The sequence below is a fragment of the Nicotiana tabacum genome, chromosome 10 (genome assembly GCF_000715075.1).
Source record: "Nicotiana tabacum cultivar K326 chromosome 10, ASM71507v2, whole genome shotgun sequence".
NCBI classification, from domain to species: Eukaryota; Viridiplantae; Streptophyta; class Magnoliopsida; order Solanales; family Solanaceae; genus Nicotiana; species Nicotiana tabacum.
The window spans coordinates 107,040,491-107,052,708 of record NC_134089.1 but is presented as its reverse complement, the minus strand read 5'-3'; the positions used below and the strand labels follow the sequence as shown (position 1 = coordinate 107,052,708).

The 12,218-nt window shown below is 37.7% G+C and overlaps 1 long non-coding RNA gene across 1 annotated transcript; it reads left to right on the top strand.

Annotated features, from left to right (window-relative positions):
• Positions 1-3,437: 3,437 nt before the first annotated feature.
• Positions 3,438-9,868, top strand: LOC142164729 (uncharacterized). The gene is made up of 2 exons (XR_012695679.1): positions 3,438-4,350; positions 9,560-9,868. It is a non-coding gene; the product is annotated as an uncharacterized LOC142164729 (long non-coding RNA).
• The last annotated feature ends 2,350 nt before the right edge of the window (positions 9,869-12,218 follow it).

The window sequence follows — 12,218 nt, the reverse complement described above, 5'->3', positions numbered from 1 at the left end:
GTCAGCTCCTCTTTTTGGATGCTGCCTCGGATGCTTCGCATCCGCGCAGTCCTCTGCCAGCCTTTGGTAATTTGGTCATAATTTCTTGTAGAAAAGTCCAAATGACGAACGGTTTGAAGCGTTAGAGAATAGACTCAAAGGCCTTTCATTTGATAGGATGTAAATCATTTAAAACTTTATATATCTGTATATATGCTCATCCAAATTGTGGTCTTGTGCGTACTCATTTGAAATTTTAGTCTATCATGTAATTTTCCAACTTGGCTTAGACTTAGGACTCTCTTTAAACCCCAAATCACTTATAATATAACTTATACACTTATTAACATATCCAAGTGATATCCATTATATCATGAATCCTCATTTGCACACAAAATAAAATAATTAGCCTACCTTGGCACCAAAAAATCTTAAATTACTTAGCAAAATTTTCTGGGGCTTTAGATTATCCCCCGCTTAGGATCATTCCTCCTAGAATGATAATTGGAGTCAATCCGCAAATAATTAGTATAATTTATCTCCTTTCTCACATATCTTTAACTCCTAAATTTTTACTAAATCCCAAATTTTTCAAAAATTTCGGCAGAGTTTCCCTTGTAACTGGGCATATCCACCTGTTAGAGAATCCCAGAAACACATCCTATCAACATATACATAATCCAAAGATGCAATAGTCCGCTCTGCTTTCCTATCGGTTTGGGATGGAAATTTGTGCTAAGATTTACCTGCGTACCCAAACCTTGCTGAAAATTCTTCCAAAGGTTGGCAGTGAACTGAGCCCCTCGATCTGAAATGATTGAGACTGGATTGCCATGCAACCTGACTATTTCTTTGATATACAACTGAGCATACTGTTCTGTTTTGTGGGTTGATTTAACTAGCAAGAAGTGCGCTAATTTTGAGAGTCGGTCCACAATCACCCAAATTGAGTTGAACTTGCATGGAGTGCACGGCAACCTTACCACATGATCCATGTTGATCATCTCCCATTACCACATTGGAATTTCTATGCTTTGAGCCAACCCACCAGGTCTTTGATGTTCGGCCTTCACTTCCTGACAGTTCGGACATCTAGCCACAAAGTACGCCACATCCTTTTTCATGTCATTCCACCAATAAACTTCCCTGAGATCATGATACATTTTTGTAGAACCTGGGTGCACGAAATACCTGGAAGTGTGAGCTTCTTCCATGATCCTTTCCTGATGACCGTCAATATCCGGAACACATAGGAAGCCTTGGAACCATAGGATACCATCATCCATGCCAAGGGAAAAAGTTGTGGTCTTGTAATTGTGAATCCCCTCTTTCAGTTGTTCTAACAATGGATCGTTGAATTGCTTCTCTTTCACTTCCGTCAAATGCGATGATTCAGCCCTATTCTGCACAATCACTCCTCCTTCATTATAGTCTGCCAGGCGAACTCCCAAACTAGCCAACTGGTGAACCTCCCTGGCCAACGACCTCTGATATGACTCCAAATGAGCCAAGCTCCCCATAGATTTTCGACTAAGAGCATCCGCTACAACATTAGCCTTTCTCGGGTGATAGAGAATATCAATGTCATAGTCCTTGAGTAACTCTAGCCATCTTCTCTGTCTCAGATTCAACCCACTCTGCTTGAAAACATATTGAAGGCTCTTGTAGTCCGTAAATATATCCACATGCACCCCATACAAATAATGTCGCCAAATCTTTAGTGCAAACACCACTGCCGCAAGCTCTAAGTCGTGGGTTGGATAGTTCTTTTCATGGTTCTTGAGTTGCCTAGAGGTGTAGGCTATAACCTTGTCGTATTGCATTAACACACACCCAAGCCCAATTATTAAAGCATCGCAATACACCACAAATCCTTTTATACCCTCTGGCAGGGTTAATACCGGTGTTGTAGTCAGTCTTGATTTCAATTCTTGGAAACTCCTTTCACAAGCATCGTACCATTGGAATTTAATTTCTTTCTAGGTCAATTTAGTCAATAGAGAGGCAAGTGTAGAAAACCCCTCCACAAATCTCCTATAGTACCCAGCCAAACCCAAGAAAATGTGAATCTCTGTTGGAGTGGTAGGTCTGGGCCAATTCCTCACTGCTACAATCTTTTGAGGATCAACTATAATTCCTTCCTTGGAGACAACATGACCAAAGAACACAACAGATTCAAGCCAGAATTCGCATTTTGAAAATTTTGCATACAGTTGATGTTGCTGAAGAATCTGCAAAACTGCCCTGAGATGGTTAGCATGATCTTCTCGACTTCGGGAATATACAAGAATATCGTCAATGAATACTATCACAAAGGAGTCTAGAAAAGGCTTGAAGACTCAATTCATAAGATCCATGAAAGCTGTCGGGGCATTTGTTAGCCCAAAAGACATCACCATAAATTAAAAGTGCCCATACTAAGTTCTGAAAGCTGTTTTTGGAATATCCTGCTCCCTTATCTTTAATTGATGATACCCGGACCGTAAGTCAATCTTTGATAAACACATAGCACCTTGCAATTGATCAAACAAGTCATCTATTCTTGGTAGAGGGTATTTGTTTTTGATTGTGACTTTTTTGAGTTGCCGGTAGTCAATACACATTCGCAGCGACCCGTCTTTCTTTCTTACAAACAAGACCGGTGCGCCTCACGGTGACACACTCGGCCGGATGAAACTCTTTTCTAGCAAATCCTTCAATTGTTCCTTTAGCTCTTTCAGTTCTGCCAGTGCCATTCTATAAGGTGGAATTGATATAGCCTGTGTGTCTGCCATCACATCGATCCCAAAATCAATCTCCCTGTCTAGCGGAATCACAGGGAGCTCATCTGGAAAGACATCCAGAAATTCATTCACAACTGATACAGACTCAAGGCTAGGTCCCTCGGCATAGGTGTCAGTAACCCGAACTAAATGATAGATACACCCCTTCTTGATCATCTTCGCGGCCTTAAGGTAAGAAATAAACCGACCTTTAGGCACTACATTATCTCCCTTCCATTCAACGATGGGCTCGTTGGGAAATTCAAGTCTCATAGTTCTAGTCCGACAATCAAGTTTGGCAAAGCATGAGTAAAGCCAATCCATTCCCATTATTACATCAAAATCGACCATCCCTAATTCAATAAGATCGGTCGTGGTATCCCTACCCCGTACCGTAACAACACAACCTCTATAAACTCTGTAGACATGTGATTTTTGACCCTCCCCAGATTTTTCATATTTTAGTGTGTAAATATTTAATTTAGGCCTAATATAGATATTTTAAGTAATTTTGACTCTTTTACTTTATTTTACAAGAAAAAAAATCACAAAAAAATAGGTTCATTAATCTTTGTAGTCATTTTTAATCTTAAAAAATCTTTTAAAAAAATACAAAAATAGTATCGTACTTTTATTTTAATATGATATTTGAAAATACCAAAAATAGGTTTATTTTAATGGTCAATTTTATAATTATTTGAATAGTAGGATTAATTAATAAATGGGACCGTATTTTTAATCTCGTTCGCAGGGAAAGAATAAAGCTTGGGCTCTAGCAACCCATATTAAGGCCTAATTTTGGACCTAACCAATAATTTTCAAGCCCATAATTCCTAGGACCATACCCCTTAACCTAAAAACCCTACAACTATCTAGACCTAGACTCTACAATATAAAAGACGTCTAAGACTAAAGAGAAAAGGCTGAAGAAGGGAAAGTTGAAAAAAGGGCTGCGCAGCTTTTTCAATAGGGAATGACCCCCCCCACCCCCACCCCACTGGCGTCATCTTCTTCAAGCACCCCCACCCCCGACTCCATCTTCTCCAACAACCCTTTCCATAACTTCATCTTCTTCGTGAGACAAACCAAACAACACCCCTACTCTATTCATCAACCCCATATACCAACAGCCCCCAAACTTGGAACAACCTAGCTCGCCGGATAAAACGCCAACGACCCCTGAATGTTAATCATCAAACGACCCCATCTCTGCCTGAAACTCACCGGAAAAACGAGCTCCACCAGCACGTCGGATTAACGAGTTCCAGACGCGACCCCTTCTTCAAGAGACCAAACCAGCTTCTTCATCACTAGAGCTGGCCGGGAGTCCGATGACAACTTTCGAGCTCTAGAGCTAACGAACAAAGGCGCTGAAAATAGTGAGGAGTCACAAAACTTGTTTAACACCCTTTTCCGGCGAGTCTCGAATTTCTGGTTGAGCTTCGATGGCTGAGTATCAATGACCGTTTCCCTTGGTTCCTTGTCGAGGTCCGTTCACTGGTTCCGTTTAGTTCAAAGGTCCGATAGCTGTTCTTCAAGTTGAAATTTAGAGTTATTCGTTGTTGATTGCCGGATTTGTTGGCTGTTGTTGGCTGAGCTTCGATTTCAAGTAAGTTAGTGCCAAGTTCCTTGTATTATATTTTCATCAAATGAGGAAAATGATTGAATTCGTGTTGAATTTTCGTGGCCCTCTTCAGATTGAAATTTCTGTTGCTCTAAGGTGTGCTTTGTATTTACTTGGATGAAATAGTAGGGTAATTTTAATTATCATCTCTGTCTGGTTAAACTCTCAAATACGTGCTTGATTAGTCCATGTGTATAGTTCTATATATTGCAGTTGTTTTATCTTAGCTTTTGGACAAATGTTTCTCACAACTTTACATGTCACGATTTGACATGTTTTATATGTCATCTTTTCTGAATCATCCACTCACGAATACAGTATGGCTAATTGAACAACTTTGACATGTTTGGCTTTGTACTTTGTTGATCTTATGACATGTAACATTGATCTATTGTTGTTAATTTTGTTCTTGAAAGTTGAATTAAAAATCAGTGAATACTAGTGTTAAGCCTTGGGTTTTTTTAATTTGAATTAGTAGAAGTTGGGTTTAATAGTGGCGTGATTGGTTAGTGGCCATGGGTACTGTTCCCGTGGCATGGATATGATATGTGAATCGCAATTCGGGAGTGTATTTCATGTAACCCGATTATAACAACTTCTAATAATAAAATCCTTTGAAATTAGAAATCGAGGTGTGCCAATTAGCGAATTTACATAGCCCTCGCGAAGTTGCAAACGCGTAGTTTCTTTAGACGCACCATTTTAATAAATTCACCTTCATAAACTCGGGTGCGCATTTATGTGACCCAAATACAAATGTTAACAATGTTAGATAAAGTATGTTGCGGACTACGGATGCATTATGTGACGTGGTTCAAGACGTATTTTTTGATAACGTTGAATTTTTCTTAAAATTAAATAAAGGCGGTTTTTAAAAAGGGTTAAAATGCACATAGGATTAAACATGTGTTAAAATCAGATAAATAGGCCAATTATAACAGTTGAGGGACCGTGTTAGAACCACGTAACTCGGGAATGCCTAACACCTTATCCCGGGTTAACAGAATTCCTTACCCGAATTTCTGGTTCGCGGACTGTAATACAGAGTCAACCTTTCCTCGATTCGGGATTTTAAACTGGTGACCTGGGATACCATAAATCTCCCAAGTTGCGACTCTGGATCTTTAAATGAAATAATCCCGTTTTGATTGTCCTTTAATTAGAAAAACTCCCTTTATACCCCTTTACGGGGGTGTAGTGTAAAAAAGGTGGTGTGACAGCTCTGGCAACTCTGCTGGGGATAAGAACCCAGAATCTCTTGGTCAGGGTTTAAGAATTCGAGCTTAGAATAATCATTATATTTGGCTTTATTTATTATCTGATTTTATTTACACGTTTGGGCCTAATGTGCTAAATGTTGCTTTTTACCGCCTTGATATTATCTGAATTGTATATATAAACTGCTACGATACCACTGTCTTCTCTCTCTTGAGGAGTGCACGCTCGCGTGACTTCTTTCTGTTAGTGTCATGTCCCAAATAGAACGAGGTTCGGACAAGTTGCAAAGCCGTATGATCTTTTGGTTACCGGTACGCAGCCCCCCCTCGGCTCGAGTTGTCCACTCGGGTAAGCCAGGTCTAGAACAATAAACTCAGGTTTTAAACCTAGTATAAATCAGCTTCATGCAGCATTCCTAGTAGGAACGCTTATCTGCATCATGTGCATTTGACTTTGGAGACTCAACACAGGGGTTGGGTCTGTCTAGGACAGGTGTACTCAAAAATCAAAAGACTATCTTGATGCATCTTACGTGTTGCTTGTGTATCTGTCTGTTTCGGCTTCCATATTGATTGGCTTCTAGAATAGGGAAAGAAAATAAAAAAAAAAGAAAATCAAAAAAAGGGGAGAAAGAAGAGAAAAGAAACAAAAAGTGAGAGGTAGGTATTTAGAAAATTCTGAAAATCTGCCAAAATTTTCAAGTGTCATATTTTGTTCCGTCAAAACTGAGCGAACTACGCGGGTCTGATTCTCACCGGATGTGAGATACGTAGGCAAACCTCATCGGGTTCAACCCCCTTTTTGCTAAAATAGCCAAAAACCAATAAATAAATAAAAAAACGTGTCAAAATTTTAATTTTGTCATAAATAAGTCGGACGGTGTCCAGCCTTCCCTTTTGCTAAAAAATAGCCAAAAAAAATATGTCAAATTTTAATTTTGTCATAAAGAAGTCGAGTGACGCTGTTTTGTCAAGACATAGCCGAATGTTCCCGAAAAGGACGCCGGAAGGCTGACTTTGCATAAATAGCCACCTTTTGGGTCATGTTTAGGATTTTGGTCCAGTTGACCACACAGCCTTAAAAATCTTCGTCCCCGAGGCGCTGAAGGGCCGTGTTTGCAACACCACGTTTTCATTCTTTTACGAAAATAGCCTTTCGACAACTGAAAGATACTCTAAGGCTATTTCGACAAGAACGATTTAAGACGTGGCCGAAGCTGGCTCGACTTATTTTTTGACTAAAAAATTCAAATGGTATTCACCTAACCGCTGACTTTTTTTTCAAATTACAATGAAAACGTGGTGTTGCAAACACGGCCCTTCAGCGCCTCGGGGGCAAAGATTTTTTAAGGCTGTGTGGGTCAACTGGACCAAAATCCTAAACATGACCCAAAAGGTGGCTATTTATGCAAAGTCAGCCTTCCGGCGTCCTTTTCGGGAACATTCGGCTATGTCTTGACAAAACAGCGTCACCCGACTTCTTTATGACAAAATTAAAATTTGACATATTTTTTTTGGCTATTTTTTAGCAAAAGGGAAGGCTGGACACCGTCCGACTTATTTATGAAAAAATTAAAATTTTGACACGTTTTTTATTTATTTATTGGTTTTTGGCTATTTTAGCAAAAAGGGGGTTGGACCCAATGAGGGTTGCCTACGTATCTCACATCCGGTGAGAATCAAACCCGCGTAGTTCCGGCAAATTAACCGAACGATTTTAAAACATGACTCTTATCCTTTTTTTATTTTTTCCTGGCAAGACAATCTATTTTCCTTTTCTATTTTTGAAAAACACAAAATAACGATTTTTTTTTTCATTTTCAATAAAACAATCTATTTTTCCAAAAATAAAAGACTCTTTTTTTCTATATTTTTTAGTAAAACAAAATAAAATATTTTCCTCTTTTTTTTCAAAATTTCGGCAGAGTTTCGCCAGTAATTGGTCATTGATTTTTTCTAAAATAATCAATTAACTCCCTAACTGAGATATTCTTTTTCCCTTTTTTTTTCTTTTTTTCCTTCAATTTTCCCAACATTCCCGAGATTCAGAAACCGGTCAACATGCAAGTTCGCAACAAATATATGTACAGAGCAAGTAGGATGCATCAGAATCGTCTTTTCATTTCAGGTTGCTAGTCCTAGACGGACCCAACCCCTGTGTTGAGTCCCCTATGTCAAATGCAACGTGATGCAAATAAGCGTTCCTACTAGGGATCCGGCATGAGGTTTCGTTATACTAGGTTTATAACCTGGGTATATGTTCTAGACTGTGTACCCGAGCGGACAACTCGAGTCGAGGAGGGGCAACTTACCGGGAACCAAAAGGCCATCCGGCTTCGTAACTTGTCCGAGCCTCTTTTTATTTCAGGGTATGACACTAACAGAATAGGGAGTCTCAACCAGTAAGCACATCCCCGGAGGTGAAGAGAGAAGGGTTCGGCATAGTTCATATATACATTCAAATAATATCAAACCGGTAAAAGCAGCATTTAGCACATTAGGCTCAAACATGTAAAAATCAGATAAAGCCAAATATAACAATTTATCTAAGCTCGAATTTCTAACCCTGAACCAGTGGTTCTGGGTTACTCAGTCCCCAGCAGAGTCGCCAGAGCTGTCACACCTCCTTTTTCCGCCCCCGCGAGGGTGCGTAGGGAGTTTTTCCAATTGAAGGACAATCGAAACGGGATTTGTTTATTTATTTCAGAGTCGCCACTTGGGAGTTTTAGGGTGTCCCAAGTCACCAATTTAATCCCGAATCGAGGAAAATATTCGACTTTCCAAATGAAGTCTGCGAACCAGAAATTCTAAGTAAGGAATTCTGTTGACCCGAGGGAAGGTGTTAGGCACCCCCGAATCCCGTGGTTCTAGCACGGTCGCTTAAACTGTTGTAATGGCTAAAATATCTGATTTTAATACATGTTCAAAAAAAACTATAGTGCAATTTTAACTTTTAACCGCTTTTATTGTTATTATTTTATTTTTAAAGAATGTGAACATCGTTAAAAACATGTCTTTGGATTGCGTTACATAAAATGCATCCACGATCCGGAACATATTTTTATTCAATGTTTTGGGATTTGGATTTGGGTCGCATAAATACGTACCCGTGTTTAAGAATGTATTATTATTATATCGCGCCTAAAGCGATTAGCGCTTTATTACTTTGGGGAAGGCCGTGAAATTTGCTAAACGGCCCATCCCGAAGTTTAAGTAATCAATTAAATTTTTATCGAGGGCCCCGCAATTTGTGTGTTTTATTTGGCGAGGCTCGTCTCATTTATTTTAAATGGACAAATCTTAAAGCGACTACATTTTGCTATTTAAAATTAGTCTCTAAAATGAATAAAGAAAATCCTAATTAATTACATTTTTTTTATTTATTTATTATTATTATTAAGAAAATATGACATGCTAATTGCTTGATTAATACAAATATTGATGAAAAAGGAATTTTATTCTTAATTTCGAAATTATAAATAAAATAAAAGTTCAACAACTAATATCCAAAAGAATCAAATATAGCTAGATTAAAACTCAGCATTGTTAAAAAAAATTATTGAGATTAATTATTCACAACCATTTGAAACTTGATTTAACCATAATTACTAAAGCTTATTAGAAAGTTTATTAGACTTAAACGTTCTTCTAGTCTTGCTTGAACTCAAGTCATGCCTTAATGCCTAATTTACGAAGTTTTAATTTAAATTCATGTCTTAGCTAAATTTAGCTAGTTATTCATGATTAACCTACTGTTGATAATTTTGAAACCTTCATAACTAGTGAATTAACCTGTTTTGCCGAACTGATTCATTAAAGACTAACTTAAGTTTTTTTTTATTCCAGTTATTATTTAGTAATACATGGAATAACTTAAATATAATCAACAAAAGGAAACAAAGAAAAACGAAATTAAAATTTCAAAATTTCATTCTTCATATGTATTCATGCTTCATATTTCGGATTACAATAACCAGCTTTTCAGTTGTGTGCCTGATATTGGAAGCAAAAAAAATGAAGATGAGAATCAGCAACAGTAATAACAGTATAGCACAGCAGCAACAGCCCAGCAACAGTACCAACCCAGGAAAAGAGTTTGCAAACCAGTAGAGCAGTAATCCCAAAAACAAAAGCTTCAAGCTTTGATGAAACAACAATTAATTCTGATTTCAAACAATGAAAGAAAGCAGAATACTTTTTTTATTTTTTTTTTATTTGAAAGTTTAAATATTTTTCGGAATTTTCTCTCTCTTAAATGTTCAGCCCTTTTTTTTCTTTCTCTCTTATTTTCAGATTCGTTTCTCTCTCGTTCTTATTCTCTGTCTGTGTATTTTTCTCTCTGTCTTTTGTTCAAGACTTCCTATATATAATCTCAACCCTTTAATCAATTAAAATCAATCCATTTTCTCTACCAAACCCATTATCTTCCCACTTATCCCCATTACATTAAATAAATATATCACACCACCCCATTATTTTTTGTCCCCCATGCCTAACATAAATAAATACAAGATTTCTCCCCACTAAATTTTGTCTTGTTCCCCTTTATATTAAACAACTATATCACAACCCACCCCATTTCATTTTGTCTCCCATGCTTCATATAAACAATTACAAAATGTACAATTCCTAAACTACCCCTCCGACCTTACTGAAATTACCAAACTACCCCAGAACGTACTGCAAATTACCAAACTACCCCATCAGCTATAACAAATCAATTAATCACACTCAACCAAAATATAGCCAATATGACCAATTTCTATACAAATTCAAACAAATTTCATGAACATGATTTCTTCAACATTTCAACAACAAATCACATGAACATGATTTCTTCAACATTTCAACAACAAATCACATGAACACAAATTGAACAACAAAGAACAACTAAAATTTGATTGAACAATATTTTAGCAACAAACAATCCTATTTTCGGATTCAACAACAACAACAAACAAGTATATTTGATTTCTAAATTCAATCATATTGAACTTAAAATCAACTCTAACAACATTACAACAAACAGTTCTTATATTAAACTTTAAACAAGATCATGAGACCAATTCAAGAAATAATCATAAATGGTAAACAAGAAATCAAACAATACACATTTCGGATTCAAGATCAAACAAACATAATATGAACATGAATTAAATCTAAAAATAAAAACGACGGATTCAAATGATTAAAACCAACATACTTCTCTTATTACAACTAAATTCTTTTAGGCAAATGACAAAACAAAACCTAAGAAGAAACAATTATGAATTTAAACTTGAACTTAACAATATTAACAGTTTCCGGAAAATACATAAAATACATGAAATAAATTGAAGAAACAATTAATTAAACTTCAATTTGTATCTAACTAATATTAAACTAACAAATATTCACTTAAACAATAATACAAACATGAAATAAACATGAAAACAACTAATTAAACTTCCATTTTGAAATTTGAAAATTAATTTAACAAACAACACATGAACATGAACTAAAAATTAATTCAAACGATAAACAAAACAAACATTTGTTGATTTTAGATTCGAAAATATCAAAACAAAATACGGACAAAATAAAACTCAAAAACTACTAACTGGATCGAAACGACGAACAACGACCAAACAAACAACGAACTTGACGATGACCTCATGACGTACAGGATCTTGACTCGACGAAAAACCCTTGACCTTTGCCGGACTTTAACCGGACTGCCTTGCGTCGTCAACAACAGTACAATGGTGAGCAACCAAACGGCAGACTCATGGGGTCATCGACGGCAGTACGCAGCAGCGAAGAAGACGAAATAGCGGCGACTGGTTGTGTTCGTGAAGGAGATCGAGTGAAGCAGAAGCAGCAGCTCGATGGGTCTGTTTGGCTATCGAGCAGCTGTTCGTCGAGGAGGAAGATGAAGCAGTGAATCTGGTCGACGCAGCAAGCAGAAGCAACTGGTCGACGACGTCCATGGCGGAACGGACTGCTCCCGATGGCAGTGTGCGAGCTTGGCCGTGACGAGCAGCGGCGATGGGAGCTTCGAACAACAGCTGAATCGTCGAGGTTGTGTTCGTTTGGTTGTTTGGTTGAGACAGAAGCAGCAGACATAGACGTCGAGCTCAACGAGCTTGAGCTCGACGAGCTTCATCAATGGCGGATAGGGCTGGGATCGTTTGAACGCGAAGGAGGTTGTGTCGTTTGGTGGTGTTTGGATGGGAAGCTAGGCAGCTAGGTCGTGGGGGTGATGAGGAAGGTAAATGGCAGCCATGGATGCTTGGGGAGGTTTGAGTTTGGGGAAGAAGAAGATGGAGGGGGGAGGCGGATGGTAGTTTAGGATTTTTTTTGTTTTTTTTTTCTTATTTTTGTTTTGTTCTTGTGTTTAGACCAAAAAAATGAAGAATGGGGTTGGGTATTGGGTTAATGGGGCGGACCGAGTCGACCCGGTCTGAAGTAGACTGGGTCATGGAGAAGATTGGGCAATTTTTTGGGCCTTTGGCTTACAATTGAAGAAGTGGCCCAATCCGATTTTTCTTTTGTATTTTTGTTCTCTTTTCTTCTTTATTTTTCTAAAACTAAATTATAAAAATACTTAACTTATTATTAAGAACTAAATTAAGTTATAAAAGCGCAAATTAACTC